Here is a 13,342-nt window from a genome sequence, read left to right on the forward strand (position 1 = left end):
GAATTGGATGGGCAAGCATTGTTCACCCCAACCAATGAGAGCCCTTCCTTTTCATCATATTTCATCCAAAATGATTTTGAACAAGTGGTGGTGGCAGTGGCATGGGTGTCGTTCTAATGAATTTTATCGCACTATTTTCATTAGTGGCCACCGCTCGCCGACCAGGACAAGACTTTTGCATATGTCGGTGAGGCCAAAGCAGGCACGGTAAAAACGGTAGAGGAAAATGAAACTGGTGAAAATGTCAAATCCGAAGTAGTAGAGGAAGTGGAGGCTAATGGAAGTGGTGTTGCAAAGAGCAATCCTACAATAGAGCCAGGGTTGACTTCATTTAAGGAGGAGATAAACTTCATCTTTGATTTGAAGGAATAAAATAGGAAAGCATTGTCGTAGTTGAAATGCTGGATTGATGAAGAAATCTTAAAAAATGAATTCAACGAGCATGAAAACGAGATATCCGATGGTAAGGATGGTGAAGGTAAAGAAACAAAAGTAGAAAATCCTGCAGAGTATAAAGAACTGAACGTTATAGAGCCTGTAACAGATTTTGGCATTAAAGTTGGAGATGCAAAGATGAAAATTGAAGAAGCAGAGGTAATTGTGACAGAAAAGTTTTCTAATAAGAAAGTTGTTGAAGAACACGGGCTTAAAGTCAAAGAAACTGTTGTTGTAGAAATTGTTACAATCACTGGCGAGAATATGAAAGTATCGATTCTGGTACTGAGAATGCTTCTTGGAATTTTCATGAGAGACATCAATTGAAAGAGGACACCATTGAAAGCAAAAGCAGGGGAGGATACAACCTTAAGAAGGAAACATCTTATGAAAATTTAAAAAATGATAGAGCCAACTTTTGAAAATAGGTCGTGGTGAAATATTGTCTGAGACATAAAGTCATCATAAGGCCTACATTTTTTTTAGAACACGTATTAGGAGGGCAAGTATCAACGTGTGAATGGAGATATGGAAGCCTTTAGGATTCTTTTGATTTTGGTTGTGATTAGGTTTCATAGGAGTTTATCACAAGTGGATGGTCACAGGATGTTTAGATCATGCAAACCTGGTGCTTTCTTCAGATCCCTTTCCAAATTCATTATGGAGAATTCAGATTCTCGGGTTGTTAATGTTCCAATGAATTTTAATTAGGCTGAAGCAGAGAGAGGTTCGTCTGTTAACTGGGAGCAACCCTCATTGCTAGCTACAACGCCCAAGACTGAAAACAGAAAATTAATTAATGGAGATAACATGTTTTTTTTGCAATTTGAGTGACAAGAAGAGTTTTTCTGGAGTGTTTTGTTTTTTGGTGGTGTATAGGTCTCGTCAAATGGCTTCTTATTCTATGTTACAAACCGTGGTGTCGGTCCCACCAAAATCACAGACAGCACTAAGGCCCTCTTGGCTACGATCAACAAGGCCTTTAATGCAGCCACGAGAGAGAAAAAACTTTTTGGTGTATGCGACCTTGTAGGCATTGAGATTTATTTGGAAGGAGGAAATCACCTCATCACTGAACCTCTGCAGCTGCCTGTAAGCAGAGTAGGAAATTTTTTGGTAATCAAATTAAATTAATCCCCTATGTTACTATTGAGTAAACTGCATGTATCATGACACGAATTACTAATTAATTCCATGTGTACAGATTAATCGAGGAATATTTCAAACTTCTAAAGATTTCCCAACTAATAGTTACTTGATCAAGCTATTAGCATTCCGTAATTTCAAGGTTGAAGAAAAAACCACGGAGGAAACATCAAAACCACTTTTGAGTTTAGGATCTAGCCCACCTAAACTCAGAGAGGGATCTCTATCTGAGATTTAGTTTTGTTTACTTCGAATTTCAGGCTCCCTATGCGGACAGAGGCAACCCCTCTAGCCCTAGAGTGGGTCTAGTCACCGCAAAGACAATACCAAAGTAAATTTCCTTAGAAAGTTGGTGTTATGAAGGCCTACCTTCAAATTGACATTCGATGAAGTCCTTGTTGTGTCACTCCAACTCTTGTTCTTCTAATTGCTTGTACCTGAAAACAACATGTAGAGAAACAGCACAATTTCCATAGAAAATGACCAAACAGTATACTTGAAGAGTCAAGGAACCTCAAGCTATCGACATACAATTCAACATATGATATAGGAAACAAGCTATTGATTTGTATTAATATAAATCAAAGTAAAACTTTCAACTGAGCCTTGACATCGTAAGTCTCCTCGAAGGGTCCCATCGGCATGTCTCCGTAAGCATTTACTTGTGAACCATCTCCCAAGGGAACAAATTACTCTCTCTTTCATCAAAAATATTGATGCTAGAAAGTTCTCAAACCAACTCTACTCAAACATCTCTCAAGACAAAATACATGTGAGACTACTTCCACACTCCAATAACACTCTCTACCTCTACTCCTTTCTTAGAAACCTGAAGCTATCAAATTACATCTAGCTATCATCAAGTTACATCCAAGCTAGTTGATCTCATTCATCGAGGAGACATTTATATGATGGAGAGGTTCCATAAGAGATGGGAGAAAGAGGTTATCTTCTTAGGGAGGTTGCACAAAAGGTGGAACAACCATCCCAAAGGAGAGAAGTGAGCTCATCTGACCCAACAACTAGCCCTAGGACTGCCCATGAAGCAGTTTCATCTCAAAGCTTCTACGAGTTGTTAAAAAACTTTCCAAAAGTATATCTTCGCGGGTGAAACATAGGGACAGAGCAACAACTTCTCTAGGGCTAGTGCAAACTTGACCATCTTCGTGGGTAGGACAACTGATGACCCGCGACGACCTAGAAACTTAAGTAAAAAGGGGTCTGCTTCAAGGATAATGAATTGAAACATTCTTCCTAAGATTACAAGGAAGGTCTTGACACATAATTGGCAACATGACACATAATAAATGTCAGTAATATGGACCGGCAGTATCTGGGATCAGGGAATGTGAGGTCAGTGACAAATTATTGTGTAAAAGATGCTACCTAAAGCATGAAGGCCGAGAGAGTGGGAGGGGTGAAATTCTTTACGAATCCATAATCGAAACATAACGTCCTTGCGGAGAACCTGAAAATGCAAGTACAACTGATATCTTTGATACATGAGTACATAGTGAAAGGAAATACATGTTTATAAGGCATGGGTGCAGCCATCTAGAAGATCAAAATAAATGGTATGTGGTATGGACGCAACCATCCAATCAGAAAGACCACAAAAAGAATCAGGTATGGTCGCATCCATCCAATCAAAAGAGTCATGTATGAATCAATCCACACAACCTGGACTTGTGTAATCTAAGCCCAGGGTATTGAACCCCAACCTGACCATGGTACAAATTCTAACATGCGAATAAATGTGTTGAAGTTGAGCATACTAGAAAATCACTTGATTAAACCGTTAACAAGCACGAGAGAGACCACCAGTAATGTCAATGGTTCTCAAGGTAAACCGTTAACAAGCACGAGAGAGACCACCAGTAATGTCAATGGTTCTCAAGGTACTGCTAGTACAATCCACAAATTGTGAAGAATGATCTAAAGTTGAACACTTGTGAAATCACTCAATCAAAGACTAATGATGCAAGCCTATCATCGAATGCAAAGAACTTTCCATTGAGGCATGCAAGCTCCAAGGTACCAGAAAGGAGTCTCTAGGTCAACTTCCTGGATAATGAGCTGAAGTTGACAGGAATCAACTAGTCGAAGGAGGGTCATAATATTTCCCACATCATCGATGTGAGACAAAGGAATAAGATGAGGTGGATGATACAACGAATCAAAGGAAGCTGTGTAAGGATACAAACTACAGAAGGATTAAACTCTTGTACATATTAACGACACGAATCTGGAACTTGGCAGCATTTTGGTACCAATGGATCAAAGGTCATGATGATGGAGCAAGGATGAAGTAATGAGGCAAAATGAATAACCCAAAACCTGGGAGGCCAACGATAGAATGAGGATATCCCAACCCAACACGAAGTAGAAAGAGTGTCGATGTCAAAGAGCGACAAGTTGTCGTAATAACTAACACAACCAATAGAATGTTTCCAAATTTTCCCTCACCATTTCTGGCGAGTGCCCCAATTATACAAGCTTGAAGGGGATAGCATATGCTTGCAATGTAAGTTCATTTACTCACTGAAGATGTGCGTCGGAGCACAACGATGGATTGTATCACCTCAAGGTAGACCCAACACTCTTTCCTATGGATCGTGGTCCTTGTTGCCTTGACCCATCAATAGTTGACAATCACCATTACTCCTAAGACCAACTCCTCTATTCCCACATTCAATCTTGTAGCTACCAACCCATACACATTTAACTCTTTGTACCATGCTTATCGTAGAAATTCCATATTTTTCATAGTGGTGTAGTATTCTAATCTTCCAATTGTCAGCCTCTGATATGACAAGCTCCTTTTGCTTAATCCTTGCTACATTTCTCACCATATTACTGAAGGTTGTGACCTACCACTTAGCCTTGAGTTTCTAGAGAATTGTTCCTACCGGGGAATATTTTTCCTTCGTTAAGTGCTCAACGGCCTTGGTTCTTTGAGTCTTTGAGACCATGGTGCCAGCCCAATATCAGAGCCCCCGCAAAACACAAAAACTCCTTGCCATTTTTCCTTCCATACCGCCACGTCATACTGATGTCAGATGCCACTATATCTTATTGGGACCAATCATATGTGACCACATGTCCTGCTAGAGGAAAGAGAAAAGGGTCCGCCCACCTTTGGTTTTGCGATGAAATCCTTTGTTAATCCTTTGTCGACGTTCCCGGTGGCTTTTAACACTATTGAAACATTATGCATATCACAAATTTCTAAAGGTTTTCACCTTAAGAAGTTATGATTCTCCAATTTGCCGACCTTCTGATGTGCCGATGCTCTGATATATAGGACATTTGATATGTGATGCGTTGATATGCCTGATGCTTTGATGTTGTGATCACTGATATGCATGATGCTCTGATGTTGTGATCGTTGATATGGATGATGCTCTGATGTTGTGATTTTTGATATCGTTATACCTCCAATATGTGATCTCTGATATATCGGACCTTCGATATTCCTTCCTAAGGCTTCAATCCTTGAACTTCAACAGACCATATCTTTTGAACGAGGAGTCCATTTTTTGGAATTCCACATATCATTGGAAATCTTGTTCATAGCACTTTCCAATGGAGAGGCTCCAATTTAGGCTTTGAGTCCTTCTACTACTTGGAAAATGACTGAAAACTTCTCTTCTCATTTACTCTTTGGATAGTTGGAAACACATTTTGCAGTAAGTGACAACATTGACTCCAAGTAGGGATAGTGCCTTGCTAGAAAGGTGCTGAGAAATTGCAGACTAGTAGCTTTCACCATTGGGCATGGAGTAAAAAATATATCGAACCTATAAAACCATAAAATCTCCATGGAACTTTATTTTCTAGTATTTGTTTCCTCATAAAACTGAAATGCAAAACTAGAAGCTCAAACTGGAAATTAAACACTCACATAGTGAGATTGTTTATATACAACTCTTGCTTAGGAATATGACTCAATTCACCCAAGTGAGTTCAACCTTCCAATGATACCAGCCCAGCATCTGAGTACTAGACCTTATGTCATTGTTCTCTTGGAAGTCAACAACTAAAACATGCATGCACCACTGCCCCCAAACTGATATTTGATGCTCAACTCTTTTAATCTCCTCCATGAACCTTCTAGTTGGGCTTGGAATTGATATATATTGTTGTGGGCCAAAGAAAGATGTTTACAATAAGATTCAAATAGTGGAGTCACCAAGGTGAGAGATCTTCAACCCACACTTCTCTTTCTCATGGAATGTAAAAATTGTCATACCCAGGGAAAATTATTCTGATTCGTTCCTCGACAATGGCGCCATAAATATGTTGTATATTTTTCTATCTCTTGTCACACAATTTATTTCATAAGATATAGAAGCCTCTTAGAGACATCATCTAGGTTGATAGGATACCAGTGCCTAGGGCATCCAAGAGGAGTGCTTTTTAAGATTATCTAAACTCTTTCTATTGCACTCCATATGTCACGTAATTGGTTCAATAGCGCTTCACCAAGGCAAACTCAAGAAAACATATAGATAAAAATAAAAACTATTAGATATGGCTAATCTCAAAGAGAAATGCATTGGTTCTAGTGGCTGACACACAACAATACACATTTTAAGATTGTTATTGTAGTATATATGAACAGGAGGAAGGAAAGGAGGGAAATCAATGCAAAGGGTTGGACATAACACAAAATCCTAAGCAACAACCTCCAATAGAAATATGGAAGAGTGAGGAGGTGAAAATGAAAAAAACATGGAGCATGAATTAAGGTCTCAAGCTCTATGCCTCATGAATACATTTTTCACCAATTAGCATAAGTAAATATGTGCTTACATACAAGTACTATAGGCTGTCAAATAACACAAGTAAATTCGTGATTACATGGGTACTACAGGCTATCAAATAACATAAGTAAATATGTGTTTACACAGGTACTTCTCACTACTTAGAAACATACATACAACCATGAGAGAGTGAAACCGACAACTTCATAACAAAATTTTAGAAGAGGAAAGACATACATGAAATGATATACAAAGGGGAAAACATATTGTGCATTGCTCCAATTGGAATCAACCAAACTACTTCATTAATCTTTGAAGATGGAGTCTAACTAACCAGTCCATTACATTTAACAATTCTATATGCCTGGCACCTTATGAAAAAGAAAATGAAACCAAATTGGAACAACTCTCTCTGCAAACAGAGGTCATAACTTGAAAAAGTAGAATTGAAGCCTCTAGAATGCAGAAATTGGGAACTACGTTTAATTGTTTCTTCCCTCTATTTATAAGGAGAAGGGGAGCTTTGAACAATAGTTACAAAATATCTAAGCCGAGCTCCAATTGTCTAATCGACTAGATTTCTCGGTGTGTGAAGGTTCTACTACCCAAAATGATTACAATCAGATTTGATTATGTTCTTGAAAATGCAAAGATTACTAAATAATAGACATAAAGAAAACTGAATGATGGTTGAGGAAAATATCTCCCTTCCATTCCTATGATGACCTCGGATCAGGCCATGTCTTTTCCATCATGTTCCTCTTTAGGTGTTCGGTCATTTCACCTATTTCTTTCACCTAAACTGCTTCAGTTTCCCACTCTCTGGAGATAGGAGCGATCAACTCTCGGTTGCTTGCCATAGTGTAGAAACAGAGATTGACCTGGCAGTCTTTCATTGCCTAACTAAGTGGAGCTCCATCTTGAGAAATTAATTCTCAGGTGACCTGCACACTACTTCTTGAGTCCCATACCTCCATTTACTCACTAAAGACGTGCATTGGAGCACAGAGATGGCTTGTATTGCCTCAAATTATATCGAACACTCTTTCTTGTAGATGGTGGTCCTTGCTGCCTTGACCCAACGATCTTTGAAAGTCGCTATTACTCCTGAGATCAACTCCTCTATTCCCGCATTCAATCTTGCATCTTCCAACCCATACGCCTTTAACTCTCTGTATCGTGCTTATTGGAGAAATTCCATGTCACAATTTTCATAGTGGTGCAATATTCTAATCTTCTAATTGTCGACCTCTCATATGACAAGATCCTGCCACTTAGCCCTTCCCACATTTCTCACCATAGGACCGGGGGTCATTACCTTCTGCTTAGCCTTGTGTTGCTAGAGCAGTTTTGTTCCTATAGACGGCTATTTTTCCTTCATTAAGTTCTCAATGCCCTTGGTTCTTTGAGTCTTTACGACCGTGGTGCTAGCCCAATATCGAAGGCCCCTCAAAATGTCAAAATTCCCTACCATATGTCCTTCTATACCTCCATGTCATACTGACGTAAGATGCCACTATAGCTTATCGGGACCAATGATATGCCACCATGTGTCGTGCTAGAGGAGAGAGAAAAGGGTACGCCCACCTTTAGTTTTGAGATGAAATCCTTTGTTAATCCTTTGTCGTCATTCCTGGTAGTTTTCAACATTATCAGCACACTATGCATGTCACAATTTCTTAAAGGTTGTCACCTTAAGAAGTTCTGATTTGTCAACCTTTCGATGTGTTAATGCTTCGATATTCATGACCTCCAATATGCAATGTGCCGATATGCCCGACCTCCGATATGAGATCGCCCATATGCCTGATGCTCTTATGTTGCGATCACCGATATACCTGATGCTCTTATGTTGCGATTGTTGATTTGGATGATGCTTTGATGTTGCGATTTCCGATACCTCTAGACCTCCGATATGCGATCTTCAATATATCAAACCTCCGATATTCCTTCCTAAGGCTTCAATCCTTGAACTTCAGCAGACCATATCTTTTGATCCAGGAGTCCATTTTTGGACTTCCACATATCATTGGAAAGATTGTTCAAAGAAATTTCCAATGGAAAGGGTCTGATTTAGGCTTTGAGTCCTTTTTCTACTTGGAAAATGACTGCAAACATCTCTGCTCATTTACTCTTTGGACAGCTGGAAACACATTTTGCAGTAAGTGACAACACATACAATGCACAGGAAGCACAAAGAGTTGGGGATGTTCAACAGAGCATTCCTCGGATCCATGCAACTTTGGATAACAAGTAGGTAGATAACCAGGCATCTATTATCGAGATGGACAGTAAGCTTTGTGATCAATTTGTTTCTATTTTGATTGACCCTCGATCTAATTATAGTTATGTTAACCATTACCTGGTGGGAAAGTATGGTCTGTATAAAGAAGTACATGCATAGTTTTGGTAAGTTCATTTGGCTACAGGTACTAAGAACAGAGTTCATCATTGGGTAAGAGTTTGTGTATTTTATTTTAATGGTATGCCTACATCATCGCACTTGAATGTGCTTCCATTGGGATCATACAATATGTTGTTGGGTATGGACTGGTTGTATCTCCACAAGACCAAATTAGATTGTTATGACTAGGTATTGAGTGCTTGGATGAAAATGGAGAACAGAGGATCTTGTAGGGTAAGAAGAAGGCAACATTAGTTAGAATGGTGATAGTTATGCAAGCAAAGCACAACCACAGAAAGGTTGTGTGTTATGTGTAGTGTATATTTCTAGTGATAAAGATAAGGATTTTGATGATGCGGAGGTATTGAAGAGGTACTCGATCTTATAGTAGTTCCAGGATGTGTTCCCAATAAAGATTTTAGAGTTTCCACCTCACGGAGAAGTGGAAATTTCTATTGAGTTGGTACCAGGGGAAACACCAACATCAAAGACACCGTACATGATGAGCACACCAGAGTTAGTGGAATTGAAATTGTGGTTGAAAGAAATGCTTGACAAAGGTTACTTTAGGCCAAGTGTATCATCATGGGGTGCACTAGTGTTGTTTGTGAAGAGGAAGGATGGTACTCTTAGGTTTTTCATTGATTACAGGTAGTTGAAGAAGGTAACCATCAAGAATAGGTATCCGTTGTTGAGGATTGATGACTTTTTTTACTATTTGAAGAGAGTGGTGGTGTTCTCTAAGATTTATCTGAGATCATGATACCCATCAAGTACGCAATAAAAAAGAGGACATATACAAGACTAGTTTCTGGACCAGGTATGGGGATTATGAGTTTGTTGTAGTTGCATTTGGTTTGACTAGTGCTTTAGCTACATTTATGTGCTCAATTAACAGTGTGTTGCATCCTTATCTGGACAAGTTTTTTATTGTGTTCATTGATTATATATTAATATTTTCTAAGAATGAGGAAGATCATATTGAACACTTAGCAACATTGTTGAGATTTAAGTTGTATGCCAAACTTAGAAAATGAAATTTCTTTCAGACAAAGGTGCATTACTTGGGACATGTTTCCAAGAAAGGCATAGTAGTGGATCCAGAAATGATAAAATCTCTCATGGAAAGGGTAGCTCCTAGGAATGTGGATGAGGTCAAATCATTTATGGGGTTAGCAAGTTACTTCAAGAGGTTCATCAAGAACTTCTCATGAATTTCCTATCTTATCACATCATTGTAACAAAAAAGGAAGAAATTTGAATGGACAGAGGAATGTGCAACAAGCTTTGAGAAGTTGAAACAATGGTTGTCAAATGGTCTAGTTCTAAATATTCTAGAACTGGATAAAGAGTTTGCGGTGTGTACATATGCTTGCAAGAGAGGACTTGACGGATTTCTGATGCAAGAGGGAAAGGTGGTGTGTTATGAATCAAGTAAATTGAATGAGAATGATCAAAATTAAGTGACACATGATCTTGAGTTGGCAGCAATCATCCATGCATTGAAGACGTGGAGACATTATCTTCTTGGTAGGATATTTGTGCTGATGAGTGATCACAGTGGATTGAGAAACTTATTTGACCAACTGAATCTAAATGTCAGGCAAGATAGATGGTTGGTGATGATCAGTGAGTTTGATTTCGAGATGAAGTACATTAAGGGAAAGTAGAACAGGTTTATAGATTCTCTTAGTAGGCAAATACACGTAAATCACATTGCAACAATGAGTTCTTATGGGACAGATTTACAGGACCATATCTTACATGCATGACAGTAGGATGACATGCATAGAGAGCTTAGGAACAAATTACAACATGGTATAGGTGATCAAGATGTGGATTATCATCTCACAGTGGATGGTTTGGTCAAATTTAGGGACAAGATCTATGTGTCAGACAACAGTGAGCTCAAGAATCTTATCTTGAGAGAATTTCATGCTAAGTCGTATTCAGGTCATCTGGGATACTAGAAAACATTGAAAACGTTGAATAAGTTCTACTATTGGTCGAAACTGAAGAAGGAAATGGCAGATTTTTTGGCTAGATTTTTGGATTGTCAATAGGTAAAAGCAGAGTGTAAGAGTCTAAGTGGTCTACTAAAGCCGATTCTGATTCCAGAGTGGAAATGGGAGGTCATTTCCATGGATTTTACTACAGTTTTACCGATGACATCTAAACAACACGATTCTATTATGGTTATGGTTAACAGATTGACAAAGGTATCACACCTCAATCTGATGAATTTTACGTATTCAAATAGCGATGTAGAATGGGTATTCATCAGGGAGATAGTGAGATTGCATGGCATTTCAAAAAAGATTGTGTCAGACAAGGATGCTAAGTTCACTTCCAAGTTTTGGGAGTTATTTGCAGGAGTTGGCCTTTGGCACAACATATCACCTATAAACAGATGGGCATATAGAGAGGGTCAATAGGATTTTGGAGGACATGTTGAGAATGTATGCTATGCACCAGCAGCGAAAGTAGGAAGAGTATCTTCCACTGGTCGAGTTTTCTTACAACAATGGGTATTAGGAGTCACCGAGGATTAGTCCGTTTGAGGCACTTTATGGGCGGAGTTGTAATACTTCCATCACTTGGAGTGATCCAGTAAATAGGGTGTTGATAGCACCATACATGTTGGAAAACATGGAACGGGAAATGCAGGTTATCAAGAATAATCTAAAGGTAGAATGGGACAAACATTAAAAATTATGGAGATCAGCACATGGCATTTAAGGAGTTTCAGGTTGGGGAACATTTGTACTTGCGCATCAATCCCAAGAAGATATCCTTGAGGATAGGGTCATGTGAGAAGCTAACACCTCAATATTGTGAGCCTTTGAATATCCTTGAGAGGATTCGACAAGTGACCTTCAGACTTGCACTGCCACCGAAAATGAAAGTCCATTATGTTTTCCATGTTTCATTTCTTAAAATATATGTAAAGGATGTTGATCATGTTATTGATTAGTCTATATTGTAGGTGGAGCTAGAAGGAGAATTCCAACCGAAAACTCAATGTAGTTTGTAGAGAAATATGTTCATGCTCTAGAATCGAGCAATCGAGCAGGTTAAAGTGAAGTGGTAGTTCTTTGGGCCTAATGAAGCTACATGGGAGATGGGTGATTAGATGCAAGCTATGTATTCTTCCTTGTTTGTCGGTTGAGGACATTTTTTTTTTGGTATATGTATATATGTATATGGATGTAAATACCGCAATGAGCTATGTTCTAAAGCTCCAATAAGAGGTATGAGTATCGTGTTGTTATGTTTTTCATGTTGGTTTTATTTTCAACAGGTTTTTCATTATAAATACTACAACGAGCTAAGTTATAAAGCTCCATGGGAAGTAAGTTTTCTTTTCAGTGGTGTTTCTAGTTGTAGGTGTCACTAAACACCGAGGATGGTGTTCCCCTAAGGGAGAGGGGTATGTAACAACCCTGGGTTAAAATTCACATAATAAAAGTTAATAAATGGAAAATAATACTAAGGTCATGGGACACTTATTCAAAGTTGAATGTTGGGAAAAACATCTTAGTGGGTGTTCATTTGGTTTATTATGGCTAAGGGGAAATTGACAAAGGCAATGAAAAAGGCTTTGGAAAGGCAAGAGGTATTAATTGGCATTTTATTTATGAAAATAAAGGAAATTAGGAGAAAATGAAGGTGAAAGGTCACAGGTTTCATGTGAGGAGGACACTGAAGAGAAATAATGGAAATTGATGAAAATAGAGACCTCATTAATAAAAAAAGTCTTTTGAGGATCAATTCACAAACTTTTTTGAGTTCGGTTTTGGAGCTCTCTCTATGCTCTCTACTCTCGTACACATAGAGCATTCTTGGAGAATTTTAGCACTGGAAAAAGGAAGGAAAACGAAGGAAAAGGAAGAAGATGGAAGCAAAGATCAAGCAAGGAAGAGTTGGATCAAGTGGCTATAGTGGGATTACTTGTATATATCAAGTTGCATGTATGATTTACTTGATAGTTTTGGCATGCATGGTACATGCATGTGTGTATTTGGTTCTCTTTCTATCATTGGCATGGGTTTTTCTAGGTGTCACAGTGGTTTCATCCTTTCCTTTCCATTTCCGGATAGCCATGGTGTGATGGGGTTCTTTTGCTTGGTTGAGTTGGATTTACAATCGTTTTGAAACTGAGTGAGGTGGTCTCAGGAAAATTCCCAAAATCCTAGGAATCCCTTTACCGATAATGACTAAATACATGGTAAAGCCTTAGGGTGGAGATGGTAAAATTCCTCACGGTTTAGATGGAGAGATCCAAAGGCATCCAAGCTTGTTTAGGGCCTAGTGATCCCTTGATCGGAATATGGTGAGATTGCGGTAAATCCCGTAGTGTATGTTTCTTTGTTTGGGCCTAGGAATCCCTTGACCGGTAATGGCGAGATATACGGTAAAGCATGATAAGCCCTAGCTGGTTTCATTGTGAGTCCCACATTCATGCTTGGAATATGGCATGAGGGTGATTGGTTGAAAGAAAGATTTGGTTCAACCCAATCTGTGGTCGGGTGGTACATGGAAGTCCTTGAATTGGTTGGATTTTGCATATGTTAATAAGAGATATTTTTTG

Source organism: Pinus tabuliformis, chromosome J (genome assembly GCF_031772625.1).
Source record: "Pinus tabuliformis cultivar Carrire ecotype Pingquan chromosome J, CPIR1, whole genome shotgun sequence".
In the NCBI taxonomy this organism is placed as follows: Eukaryota; Viridiplantae; Streptophyta; class Pinopsida; order Pinales; family Pinaceae; genus Pinus; species Pinus tabuliformis.